The 14,524-nt window shown below is 35.2% G+C and overlaps 1 pseudogene; it reads left to right on the top strand.

Moving 5' to 3' along the window:
- The window catches only part of LOC129227397 (zinc finger protein 678-like), a 29,860-nt pseudogene extending 25,685 nt beyond the window's left edge, over nucleotides 1-4,175 (top strand).
- Nucleotides 4,176-14,524: the final 10,349 nt, after the last annotated feature.

Genomic DNA, 14,524 nt, shown 5'->3' with positions numbered 1-14,524 from the left:
AAGGTATATTTTTCAAGCAGAAAACTACTAGGGATATGTGAAAGTACAGAGTGCGACGATCCCGGAAGCTGTTTGTGGATATGCAATTGATGAATTAAGTTAAAGAAACATGCTGTGAGGTATATTTTCCTGTAAACTTACAATTTTGCGAAAAATTATTTTCTTGTTAGCTTGTTTGCGAACGTGTTCTCCAGTGTCTTACGACTGAATGCATGAACAGGAGAAATTCCGTATTGTGGAAAGAATATGTTCTTCTGAAGGTTTTTCAAGGAAATTTACTACTGCAATTTCACTTAAAAAACACTCGAAAATTTATATTGGCTTAAAATAATGCTACCGTCACGTTTGCTGTAAGAAATTTTTCGATCCCGAAACCCTGAAAAAGCAGTTGAGTATAGTCACCAATGAAAATCGTCCTCCAATGAAACTAGTTCTTTGGAATTTTTCCGTCCACAATCCTAACACAGCACTTGAGAGCCAAACGAAAACTTTATTATTGTAATATTTGTTCGAAAAATTATCTGAAACACACACACACACACACACAAAAAAAAAAAAAAAAAAAAAAAAATCCAAATTCATACTTAAAAGAAACCATTTATTCTAAGCATTTTTCTAAAACATCTAAATAATAATAAAACTTGAAAATGCAATTTCCCGAGGAACTCAATCACTCAGCAACTGTAAAGCCGCTCTCAATAAACCCTACTGACGAAAAATCACATTCTTGTACATTTTGTTTGGAAGAATTTTCCGATTTATCAACTCTAAAAGAGCACGTGAAAGTACATTCAGGTGAAAAACCAAATTCCTGTAAAATATGTTCTAAGGAATTTTCTTGCCTATACAAATTGAAACTGCATTCCAGAGCTCATACTGGAGAAAAACCGTACTCTTGTGAAGTTTGTTCTAAGAAATTTTCTCAAGCAGGAAATCTAAAAACACACTTGAGTACCCATACTGGAGAAAAACTATACTCTTGTGAAGTTTGTCTTAAGAAATTTTCTCGTGCAGGATATCTAAAAGCGCACTCGGTAATCCATTCTGGCGAAAAGAAATACTCCTGTGAAGTTTGTACTATGGAATTTTCTCGATTAGGTGGTCTAAAAAGGCACTTTAGGATCCATTCTGGCGAAAAGCCACACTCCTGTGGGGAGTGTGGTAAGAAATTTTCTCGACTAGGACAGCTGAAAGAGCATTTGAAAATCCATACCGGAGAAAAACCATACGCTTGTGAAGTTTGTTCTAGGAAATTTTCTCGTGAAATTTGTCTAAAAAAGCACTTCAGAATTCATACTGGAGAAAAACCATATTCTTGTGACGTTTGTTCTAGGAAATTTTCTCGCCTTTCGACTAAAAATAAACACTTAAGAATCCATACTGGAGAAAAGCCGCATTCCTGTGAAGTTTGTTCTAAGAAATTTTCTGAGCGAGCAAACTTAACTAAACACTTCAGAGTACATTCTGGTGAAAAACCTCATTCCTGTGAAGTTTGTAGTAAGAAATTTTCTTGCATATCGCGCATGAAAGAACATTTAAGAATTCATACTGGAGAAAAACCATATGCTTGTGAAGTTTGTTCTAGGAAGTTTTCTCGCCAATCAATGCTAAAAATGCACTTGAAAGATCATTCTTCTGAAAAACCATACTCCTGTGAAGTTTGTACGATGGAATTTTCTAGACCAGGAGATCTAACTAAGCATTCGAGAATCCATACTAGAGAAAAAGCATATTCGTGTGAAGTTTGCTCTAAAAAATTTTCTCGACTTGCTAAGAAAAAAGAACATTTAAGAATGCACACTGGAGAAAAACCGCATTCCTGTGCAGTTTGTTCAAAGAAATTTTATCAGTTGGGAAACCTGACTAGCCACTTGAGAATCCATTCTGGCGAAAAGACACATTGCTGTCAAATTTGTTTGAAGAAGTTTTATCTCCCAGTACATTTGAAAACACATTTGAGAATCCACACTGGAGAAAAACCTTTCTCCTGTGAAGTTTGTCCCATGAAATTTTCTTATTTAACAAGCCTAACTAGACACTTAAGAACCCATTCTGGCGAAAAGCCATATGCTTGTGAAGTTTGTTCCAAGAAGTTTTCTGAATCGGAGAAGCTAAAACAACATCTGAGAATCCATACTGGTGAAAAACCTTTCTCCTGTGAAGTTTGCTCAAGGAAATTTAACCAGTTTAGCAACTTTACAAGACACTTAAAAATCCATTCTGGAGAAAAGACACATTGTTGTGAAATTTGTTTGAAAAGGTTTTCGCTGCAAGTTAACTTAAAATCTCATTTGAGAGTCCACACAGGAGAAAAACCATATTCCTGTGAAGTTTGTTCCCAGAAATTTTCTTATTCATCGAACCTCAGTAGACACCTAAGAATCCATTCTGGCGACAAGTCCAATTCTTGTGAAGTTTGTTCCAAAAAGTTTTCTCGACCAGAAGAGCTGAAACAGCATTTACGAATCCATACACTGGAGAAAAACCTTTCTCCTGTGAAGTTTGTCCCATGAAATTTTCTTACTTAACAAGCCTAAAAACACTTAAGAACCCATTCTGGCGAAAAGCCATATGCTTGTGAAGTTTGTTCCAAGAAGTTTTCTGAATCGGAGAAGCTAAAACAACATTTGAGAATTCACACTGGAGAAAAACCATATTCCTGTGGAGTTTGTCCCATGAAATTTTCTTATTCAACAAGCCTAAAAAGACACTTAAGAACCCATTCTGGCGAAAAGCCATATGCTTGAGAACTTTGTTCCAAGAAGTTTTCTGAATCGGAGAAGCTAAAACAACATTTGAGAATCCATACTGGAGACAAACCTTTTGCCTGTGAAGTTTGCTCAGAGAAATGTAACCAGTTTAGCAACTTTACTAGACACTTAAAAATCCATTCTGGAGAAAAGACGCATTGTTGTGAAATTTGTTTGAAAAGGTTTTCGCTGCTAGTAAACTTGAAATCTCATTTGAGAGTCCACACTGGAGAAAAACCATATTCCTGTGAAGTTTGTTCTCAGAAATTTTCTTATTCATCGAACCTAAGTAGACACCTAAGAATCCATTCTGGCGACAAGTCCAATTCCTGTGAAGTTTGTTCGAAAAGTTTTCTCGACCAGAAGAGCTGAAACAGCATTTAAGAATCCATACACTGGAGAAAAACCTTTTGCCTGTGAAGTTTGCTCAAAGAAATTTAATAAGTTTAGCAACCTTACTAGACACTTAAAAATCCATTCTGGAGAAAAAAACTTATTCTTGTAAAATTTGTTCGAAAAAGTATTCTCTACCAAAAAATTTAAAAGATCATTTGAGAATCCACACTGGAGAAAAAATCATATTCCTGTGAAGTTTGTCCCATGAAATTTTCTTATTTAACGAGCCTAAATAGACACTTGAAAACACATTCTGTCGAAAAGTCATATGCTTGTGAAGTTTGTTCCAAAAAGTTTTCTCGACCAGAGGAGCTGAATCAGCATTTAAGAATCCATACTGGAGAAAAACCATTTGCCTGTGAAGTTTGTTCCAAAAAGTTTTCTCGACCAGAAGAGCTGAAACAGCATTTCAGAATTCGTACTGGAAAAAAACCTTTTGCCTGTGAAATTTGTTCAAAGAAATTTAATTAGTTTAATAACCTTACTATCCTGAAAACACGTTCTGTAGAAAAGTCATATGCTTGTGAAGTTTGTTCCAAAAAGTTTTCTCGAACAGAAGAGCTGAATCAGCATTTAAGAATTCATACTGGAGAAAAACCTTTTGCCTGTGAAGTTTGTTCCAAAAAGTTTTCTTGACCAGAAGAACTGAAACAGCATTTCAGAATTTGTACTGGAGAAAAACCTTTTGCCTGTGAAGTTTGTTCAAAGAAATTTAATTAGTTTATCAACCTTACTATCCTGAAAACACATTCTGTAGAAAAGTCATATGCTTGTGAAGTTTGTTCCAAAAAGTTTTCTCGACCAGAAGAGCTGAAACAGCATTTCAGAATCCGTACTGGAGAAAAACCTTTTGCCTGTGAAGTTTGTTCCAAAAAGTTTTCCCGACCAGAAGAGCTGAATCAGCATTTAAGAATCCGTACTGGAGAAAAACCTTTTGCCTGTGAAGTTTGTTCCAAAAAGTTTTCCCGACCAGAAGAGCTGAATCAGCATTTAAGAATCCATACTGGAGAAAAACCTTTTGCCTGTGAAGTTTGTTCCAAAGCGTTTTCTCGACCAGAAGAGCTGAAACAGCATTTCAGAATCCGTACTGGAGAAAAACCTTTTGCCTGTGAAGTTTGCTCAAAGAAATTTAATTAGTTTAACAAACTTATTACCCTGAAAACACATTCTGTAGAAAAGTCATATGCTTGTGAAGTTTGCTCCCACCCTGGATTAAATCGATTTTCCTGTGACCTTGGTTCTATGGAATCTTCTCGTGCAGAAAACTTAGTAGAGCACTCAAGAATCCATTCTGGAGAAGATCCATATTTCTATGAACTTGGATTTAAGGAATCTTCTTATGCAGAAAACCTGTTAGAGCATTCAAGAATTGATTCAGGAAAAAATCCACCGTCCTCTGAACTTGGCTCTAAGGAATCTTCTCGGGCACAGAACCTCATTGAGCATTCAAGAATCGATTCGGGAAAAAACCCACCTTCCTGTGAACTTGGCTCTAAGGAATCTTCTCGGGTAGAGAACCTCACTGAGCATTCAAGAATGGATGCGGGAAAAAATCCATCTTTCTGTGAACTTGGCTCTAAGAAATCTTCTCAAGCACAAAACCTCATTGAGGGTTCAAGAACTGATTCGGGGAAAAATCCATCTTTCTATGCACTTTGCTCTAAGGAATCTTCTCGGGCAGAAAACCTCATTGAGCATTCAAGAATCGATTCGGGAAAAAATCCACCTTCCTGTGAACTTGGTTCTAAGGAATCTTCTCGGGCAGAGAACCTCATTGAGCATTCAAAAATTCATTCTGGAAAATTTTCATTTGCCTGTGTAGTTTGCCCCAAGAAATTTTCAAATGTAGCAAAACTTATAAAACATTTAAGAGTCCATAATGGAGAAAAACTATTTTCTTGCAGTGTTTGTTCTAAGAAATTCTCCCGAGTACGAAAGCTTAAAAAGCATTTGAGAATCCATTCTGATGAGAAAACATATTTCTGTAAATTTTGTCCCAAGCAATTTTCTCGTAGAGGCAAACTGTGGAAGCACTGGAGAAGCCATGCTGAAAGAAAACCCTATATCTGTGAAGTTTGCCATGACAAATTTTGTCAACAAGGACATCTAAAAGAGCATTTGGGAACCCATGGTAGAGAACAATCATACTCATGTGATTCCGACTCTAAGGAATCTTCTGGTGCAGAAAACCTTTTAGAAACCTTTTAGAGCATTCAGGAATCAGTACAGGAAAAAATCCATGTTCACCTAAAGTTTGTCCAAAGGCATTTTTTAACGTAGCAAACCTGAAGGATCACATCCGAATTCATACTGAGGGAAAACCATACCCTTGCGAATTTTGTTCAAAGATATTTTCTCATCTAACAACTCTAAATGAATACTTGAAAATCCATCCTGGCCAAAAGTCATATTCTCGTGAAGTTTGTTCGGAAGCATTGTCAGAGCCAGGAAACCTACAAAGACACTTGAAAACCCATTCTGGGGTAGAAACATATTCCTGCTCAGTTTGTTCAAAATCATTTGCTGACCGATCAAGTTTCAAAGCACATAAAAGAAGCCATCCTGGCCAAAAGCCATATTCTTGTTAAGTTTGTTCTGAAATATTTTCTGAGCCAGGAAACTTACAAAGACACTTGAAAACCCATTTTGGGGTCGAAACATATTCTTGCTCAGTTTGTTGTCCTGCTCAACCTTTTCATTGTTTACATGACCTGCAAATTCATAAGGGGACGCATGCCGAGAAAGGACCATATCCTTGTCAAAAATTGTGCCAAGAAATTTGCCCTTTTTAAAAACCTGGAAATACACTCGAAGATCCATGCTAACAAAAACTTCTAGTTCTGTGAAGTTTATTCTATGAAATTTTATCGCCCTACAAATGCTCTTAGAAATACATTCTGGTGAAAACCCAGATTACTTATATGGGTGTATAAAGTACCTATTCCGTGATGGGTGTAAGGTATCTATTCTATTTTGGGTTATCTTTTTCGTGAAGTGATTAACAATATGAAGGGTACAGGGAAAATACCTCGTCAGTCAAGAAAAGCTAATTTTGAGAAAAACGCATTTAAATGCTCGACGAATGGGCTCCCCCCCAGTACCATATATTTTTGAACAAATATTTCAGCTGACTTATGGAGTTCAGTCAAAAGATGATAGAGTGTTCGAAAAGGATACTTTAGTAACCACTACACTGCATCATTCTTTCTTTCTTTTTTTTTTTTTTTGTAAAAGCTGACTGACGGGGTTTTTACCCTGTACCCTTCATATGCATCAGATTTCCATCATCTGAATTATCTACCCAGTAAGAATTGAGGATTGCAGAGAAACTGTTTAACTTTTCTTCATAAGGAGAGTCAAAACTCTGATTATTAATTTTAAAAAAAAAATACACTTTTTTGAAAAAAGTGATTGCTTATTTTTTCTGCACAAAAATAAAAGTGAAATTTGTTGTGTGAAATTGATTAAATGTTTTCTAAAACTTAATAATTTCATTTCTCTTATATCTCAAACTTAAAGTCTTACTACACGAAGCAATATCCATCAACTCCAATTGAGGAGTTTAGTTTCAAAACGGATTATGTCCAGTTTTGGAATTGTCTTTTTTTCGTTTTCAGGATCTCTAATATAAGCCCTGTCGACCAATAAATAGGGTCCGATTTAAGAGTACGCTCGTGAAGCAAGGGCTTTAGGACCTTGGGGGGAAAGGGGGGGGGCAACGAAAAATTACAAAAAAATTTTTTTTCATAATGAATGTTTTCGTTTGTTTTGCACTATAAAATTTTTATACATATTTTTTATTCTAGTGAAGTTTAAAATTAAATGGTTATTGCTGGCTCTGTTTCGACTAGGTTTATCAGTTCAGCGGAAAACTCTCTCTTACGGAGTGAGATAACTATCTGGAGTGACATCTAGCGTAGAATGAGACCACTCAGATATACGGAACTCCGTTCTGGTTCTGAGCTCACTATTACTGCTTTAATCTTTTGTAATTGTTTATTTTTATAAGTTTCAAATTACAAATACATAGCTGTTGATCTTCATTGGGGGCTGGCTAATTGACTAGATACAAAAAGTACTTGGCGTGTTGCAACAACACATTCGAAATCAGGGAGATTTAATAAATACAAAATCATCTATCGCTGTGTGCATAAGATAGACAGAAGGGTTTCTGGGGATGGTCCTTCAAAGCATTCAGGATGCACTGCTAAATTGACAATTACAATACAAAGGCAAGTTACTTTCAATTAAATGTATATATAATATGCTTATTAATATATGTTTATGAAATCCTTCAGCAGCTTTCATTAAAAAAAATCTCGAAAGAGTGCTACATGCAATATATCAACAGCCCAGTTATCTCATCCAGAGACTGCGGTGTTGTCCAGTACTGGACAGCGGGGTGGCAATTTGATGAGAGAATTTGTATTACATTTCTATACACAACTTTTGTTAAATAATCTTTCTTGGCAAATAACGACTGTGGTTGTTTTTGAGGAACGGTTTAACAAGAGGTTTAACTGTAGTTCTGCCTTAGCTCTGGCTTAAGGCAGTAACTTAATACCCAAGAACACCATTGCTGGGGTTTCTCGCTGGTTTTCTAAATTTAATTTAACTGCCCGTCTTTGGTACTCTGAGCATCAATAATAGACTATTTGCCTCCAGCATGGTTATTGACTGTTCCAAACTGCTGAGTTCATAACAAGGACAAAACAGCAACCTCTGGGTGGGATAACCAGGCTGTCTGGCAGATATGCATGCAAATTGCATAAATAAGACCAGCCTGGTTAGTAGTTTACAATCCAATACCAGTTTCTGGTTCTCAATTTGCCTTTTTATTTAATTATATTGAGTTGATAAGGATAATGATGATCTTTTCTTGAAATTATTTTTGAGCTCATAATCAGAAACATTGAACCATAATTTGGTTTTTAATTTTGATAATATAAGAACTGAGGGGGGGGGGAGAGGCAATTTAATTTTTAACGTGGAAAGTAAACTTTTGAGTATTAAATATATGTTATACAAGTCATAAAACCTATCGACACATGATAAGGTATCATGGATCATTTTCTCTTGAATTTCAACATTAAGATTTTTATTTTTAATTTATAAAAAAGATAGTAATTTCTTAGCTATGAAGTTTTAAGCTATTTTATTTCTTAATTAATTGGTTAATTACACGTCAATAGGTGCACTGACTGATTACTTTTAATATCTTCTTCTCACACACTAAAAACAAAGCTAAACTGAATTTCTCAACAAAAATATAAGTTTTGTTTCATGAAATAAACAATAAAATAGTGGTGCCATCTAATGTTCACGAAAGAATTAGCACGTCATGACCTACGTCACGGAATTCGTGGCTTACAGAATTACCGCTTGGGAACGGCCAACTAAAGCCCTCGAACGGAGAAGAAGTAGCGACATCGTTTTCCCCCTATTGTCTGGTGCCGCTTCCGATTCTTATTGGATGTGACCGATCACCAGGGGCGCCGACTTGCAAAAATTATTGAGGGGGCTAGACATCACCGGGGGCTTAGGGGGTTATGTACTTCCACGGAGTTTCCCCCCCCCCCAAATAAAGGTCAGATTTTTGTTCCTTGAAAATGCCGATTTACATATTTTCTGGTGTGTATAATTTAAACAAACAAATGTGATATGGCGTTTTCAAAGTAAAACAATCTAAAAATTGGTATACAAATTTTCTGTTTCAACTAGATCATGTCACTTGTTTTAATAAGAGACATTTTTTTGTTCATTTTTACGGGGAGTCGTGCAGTGCCGTAGCTAGGCATTGAAAAAGGTAGGGCACTTGACTTGCATAAAAGGGCACTCCCAGAGACGCGGACTAAAAAAAATATATTGTGTGTGTGTGTGGGGGGGGGGGGCATACCGGAGGGTCTTGCAGCGGGAAATATTCTAAAATTAAGATGAAAAATAGTGAGTTTTAAAGCATTTCAAAGTTATATAATGAACATTAGAACCCCGAAAACTCGACAAGCCTGAAACATTTTTTGGCTTTGAAAAAAGGAAAAAATAAATACAAACATGCACAGTATTTTTTGTAAAAAGGTAATTTAATTTACACATGTTTTTTAAGACCAGTTTTTTTTTTTTTTCATTAGTGATATCGGCTAACATACTCATATATAACGCAAATCTCTCAATGTCTAGGTCATTTTTGAAAAGCAGTTGATTTTTCAAAATTTGTTTCACCTCTGTTTAACAAAAGCAAGCACTCTTGTTCAACTGCAATAACCTGTGGGAGTTCAGTTGATGTAAACCGCCCAATAATGCAAGATTGCGCCATTTCGCAAACCTCATCAATGTATTGCCTTGTAGTGCTTTGGGATTTCCTATTCCTATTCCTATTCAGAGTCACAACTGACTACAACTGTATTTATGTCGAGGACTGCATACTAAGTGCCTTGCCTCCATTATTTTATATACCGATAGATGGCAGCACCATCACCGGATCGAACAGTTAATGAGAATTTGGAACTAGTCCAGGAGCTAATAGCTACCTGGTGCTAGCACCCCCCAGAGGTATCGTTTCACTTGGAGGACATTGAGACCACGAGCATATTTAACGTCGCCCAGTCCCCTTTAATGACGACGGTGGATCTTCGACCATCGAGGTTCGAACTCAGGAACCTCCGGCCCCGAATCCGACACTTTACCGATCGGGCTACCACGGCCCCTTTGGGATTTTGAAAGTGTGCGGTGAGCTGGCTTCGTTGTTTTCATACTTCTTTGGTATACGTCGATTCTGAGGAAACGAAGGATGTTGAATTTGTTCATTTTGTGAAGGTTTTTCTTTTAAACACAATACCCAAAAGTATTCAAAACTATCACGCCTCTCATTTAATTATACAAATCAAACCCTCGTATATTTTTTCCAGATCAACAACACTTAGATGAGCGCGTCGCATCGCTGCCCACCAGCAACTGACTTGACCCGTAAGTTCGCGCACTGGGACAAATTCTAAGTGTGCTTGCAGCACCGTAACACTATCATTATTCACACCACTCGTTTTCAGTTAACCTGCTTACTACCGCAATAATTATTTGTTTTAACTTGTTACTGAATGTATTTTACAAGAAAAGCTATCTTCAAAGAAAGAAAATAAAAGTTAAATTTATGAGTTTAGAAAGCATAATATAACTAATAATTTTCTTGATTTATTGGGAGGGGGGGGGGGGCTCTGCCGCCTCAAAAATATTTTTGAGGGGGCTTGGACCCCCTCAGGCCCCATGGAGTCGGCGCCACTGCCGATCACGTGGGTAATCATTTGACATCTTGGGGCCAAAATCCGAGTGCTTACCGGTCTTTTAACATTGCGTGCTCTCTATTCTTGCTCATATTTATTTATTTGTATATTTATTTCTTCGTTCATTTTAGCATCTACTTACTGTGCCGTTAAGTGCGTGAATAGGGCAGAATCGGGCACCAAATTATATCGTTTACCTAAAGGGAAACGAAATAAAGAAAAACGTAAAAAAAATCTGGGTGCATTGAATCGGCAGAGATGACTTAACTTCTTTTAGCTCCCCCCCCCCCAGTGTGCATCCCTATATAACTCAATGTTTTTTGTATATATTTTTAATATTTGTTTGTATTCAAACTCACGTTCCCAAACGTATCGTAGTTTAAAATATTGCATTCCTTGAGTTTTTCTTTTTTACTGTGAGTTCTTGTTCATTTCTTCTTTTAGGATTATTTTAACAGGATATTTTTTTGCTATTTTTGGTGTTTCATAAAGTATTTACTGTAACCTTTCCGTGTAAACAGGCATTTATTAAATGGCCAGTTCCTTATTTATTTATTTACTTTTCTTCAACAATATCGATATATTTGGCCAAAATTTAAAATTCAAATTATTTCAGCGCAGTTAATATTTAAAACTTTATCGTCAATGCTTCTATTTACCTCAGATCTGTAATCGGAATGCTTGTTTAGTGAATTCGGGAAAAATGCCAGTGAAACGAAAGCAACATTTTGAAACAAGCAACTATTACTTTTATGTTTAACGGAATTGTAAGCATGCATTAATGCGCAGTACTAAATCAAATAACACAAGTAATGAATTCATCATATGTATTTTAAAACTTTTGTTTAAAAAATCTTAAGCTAATTTACTTTTATTCTATGATTTTGTGAGTTAATATGACAAATGTCTCCTTTTATTTATTGACATTTAAAAAAGAAAACAATCAATTATTCACGGACATTATGTTGTTGAGAGAGTTGATGTTGTATAAAAACATTTATACTAATCCAATATCTTACATTTTAACAATTTTGCAATATAAAACTTGAAACACGCACCGTATTTTGCTGTGTTATTTTTAATGAACATGCTACTTTGACAACATTTATTTGATTTTATTAAAAGGCAGAAAATCTTACTTTGCATTTCATTGCGTTACTCATTCGAAGTTCTATTTAAATCTACTTTGTGTAGTGAAACTTTAATGCTGAAGACGAATGATTATATTTTAAATAAATGGTTAAATATAATTATAAGTTTTCAAAGAAGAATTCAATCCTTGAAATAAATAGCGAAAGTTTGTTTTAATCCATGAGTTTTATGGATGAAAAGAACGCCGCTTTATTTTTAAATACTACATTGTTTTCAATTGGAAATTTCATTTCAGTTTAATAATAAAAACTAATATTCTATACAAACTGGAACTGCAAGTATCATATTTATGTATTGGTTATGTTACTTTAAAATTCAAAGAATCAGTAGTTTAAACCCTTGTAACATAAAGCTTAATTTTGTGTTTGTGCGATAAAAAAAAATCTACTTTTTGGTTATTAAGGTATATCTGCTGCGATTAATCAATGGATGATAAATTATTTGTGCTATTCTGATAACTCATACAATCATAATATCTATTCTTTCAACACAAATATCCTATTTCCATGCTTTCGGGAACGAGACTAAAAAAATATTTCGCAAAAGGATCGAGAATTTTTGTAAAACATCTTTGCACATTAAAATGCTTTGATATAAAAATTAGTTTCCTTATCAAGTAAAAGTTTTAAAAAAGTTAATGTACATTTAAATTTTTGTTATCTCGAAGAATCTAGGAATATTTATTAACAAGGAGTTACTAAGAAATCACTATTTCATCACAGCAGACATAGGAAGACCTTAGGTGCCGATTTACACGGTTCCCGCTTTCGGACATGTGACGTCATTTTGAGCTCGAAAACCAGTTTTCGCGCCTCCAAAACCTGCCTGACTTCGTCGGGAATGGGTTGTGGATCGTCCACAACTCCAAGTCAGAAAAGCGAAGTCCGACGTGCAGTGATTGGCTATTGATGTCACATGCTTTCGTTTCTATGGTAACAATAAACCTTCCAAAATCAGGGGAAAGGTAGCCATCTTTGTGTCTTGTCTACGGCACTGATTTCGATGAAGTAAATTTCAAAGTGCAACTTCGAAATTGAACAACTACGTAAATCGTTGATAATCGCTAGAAACAAATGAGCCTCTTTTTTTATGAAGGACCATCATGCACTGGAAAAAAAAAAGCGATTTTACACATGCTAGGAACTGCAGAGAGCATCTATACGAATTAGCTGGGTAATTCTTATCGGCAGGATCATTTCTGTATATTCTGTCATAAAAATTATCTTGCTGGCAAAAAGAAGATATTATAATTTTATTCTTGCTTATGGAGGCAATGAGAAGATTTACTGGATTTTCAATGTTACACCTAAAACCTTTTCAAGTAAGTATCATTGTGATTGTTTATCATACAAATACTTTGTGATATTACTTACACCTAGTATGTAATAAAAATTAAGACATTATTGTTTTCATTAGTAGCTAAAAGTGTTTAAACAATGTTTTATGCAATATTTTAATAACTTCATTTCATAACAAATGAAATCTTTAAATAATAATGAACAAAAAATGTTGTGAAGTTTGTTTCTTAGCAACTTCCAAGTATAGTACGTATTCTCAATTATGAGACTGCTTATAGTTCAACGGATTCTTATATATTTACTGTGTTTTATTCTTGGGCATAATTGTGCGTAACTTATTATGGGACATAATATTATGTGCTAGTTATTGTAAAAAAAAATATTCACAACAAATTGTTATGTGCTGACTGAAACAGTTCATGATTTGGCTGGGCTGAAGCTCTGTTCCACTCCTATTTTTAATCATTGCTCAATTGTACTTAATGTTGAAACAACAACAAATTTTGGCAAAATATTCAGTATTCAGCTGAAGATGAGAATAGAATTTTAACTGAATGTTCGGTATTCAGTGCATCCATAGTTTTCGGTTTATGCGGTCTTCTATTAAAAATCAGAGTTTACGGAAAAAAAAGACAGGTATAAATTTTACATTTAATGATAATGATAAAACTAAATACAATGTGTAAAAGTTAATTACAACTTTTTTATTTAATTTCCTGATAAATGTTTTTCATGAGCATTCAACAGGAGTTGAAAAGAAAGTTATTATTCATTAGTTGGCTACATAATAAGAATATTAAATGCAAAAATTTTGTTCGATATCTTTCTTTCCAAAGTTACATCAACATTGGAAAAGGATAGGCATTACTTGCGAGTGCCAAACTAGAGTGAAAGGTGGGTGGAAGAAAGGAAAACAATCTCAATGCATGTTACGCTTGTTCATTTTAAGCTATATTTATCTGATATTTTTCTGTTTATATACGGGAGGGGGTATCTTCAAGGGTTTTTTTCCCTTGCCATCATTGAATAAAAACTAAGCATAAACATCTTTCATCTGACTAAAATTTCAATGTTTAAAATACTTTCCTCTCACATCCTTCACAATTAAACCTCTGGTTTTGCTAATCAACTTTAGCTGAGGGTAAAATATTTATCTTCGTGTTTGTTGTTTCTATATTCAATTCCTTTGGTCTTGCAAGTAGCGAGAGTCGAAAAAAAATAATAATAATGATTTGAATTTTGACATTTTGAATTCAAATTATGTTTTGCGCAATCACGAGTGTGTATGTAGGGGTGTGTGTTTGTGTCTAGGCATGAGTGTATGTATGTGTGTGAATGTGTGCAAGTGTGTATATGTCTGTGTACAGGCATGAGTGTATGGGTGTGTGTATAGTCTGTCTGTGTGTGCGTGGTGTCTGTGTGCAGGCATGAGTGTGTGGGTATTTATGTGTGCGTGTAGTTGTGTATGTATGACATGGATGCAACCTGGGAGACGGTTTTCGCTAGGGGAGCAGCATCGTGAAGAGCCGGTCGACGGTGATGCTGCAGAGGGTGCTGGTGGGAAAATAAAATCATAGGACATCAAAACAGTCAAATGAAAGCTATAAGCAATCATGATTGCTCAAAAAAACCGTAAAGATACACTTCTGAACAT

Source organism: Uloborus diversus, chromosome 8 (genome assembly GCF_026930045.1).
Source record: "Uloborus diversus isolate 005 chromosome 8, Udiv.v.3.1, whole genome shotgun sequence".
In the NCBI taxonomy this organism is placed as follows: Eukaryota; Metazoa; Arthropoda; class Arachnida; order Araneae; family Uloboridae; genus Uloborus; species Uloborus diversus.
Note: the sequence above shows the minus strand (reverse complement) of the source record. Positions and strands in the feature narration are given on the sequence as shown.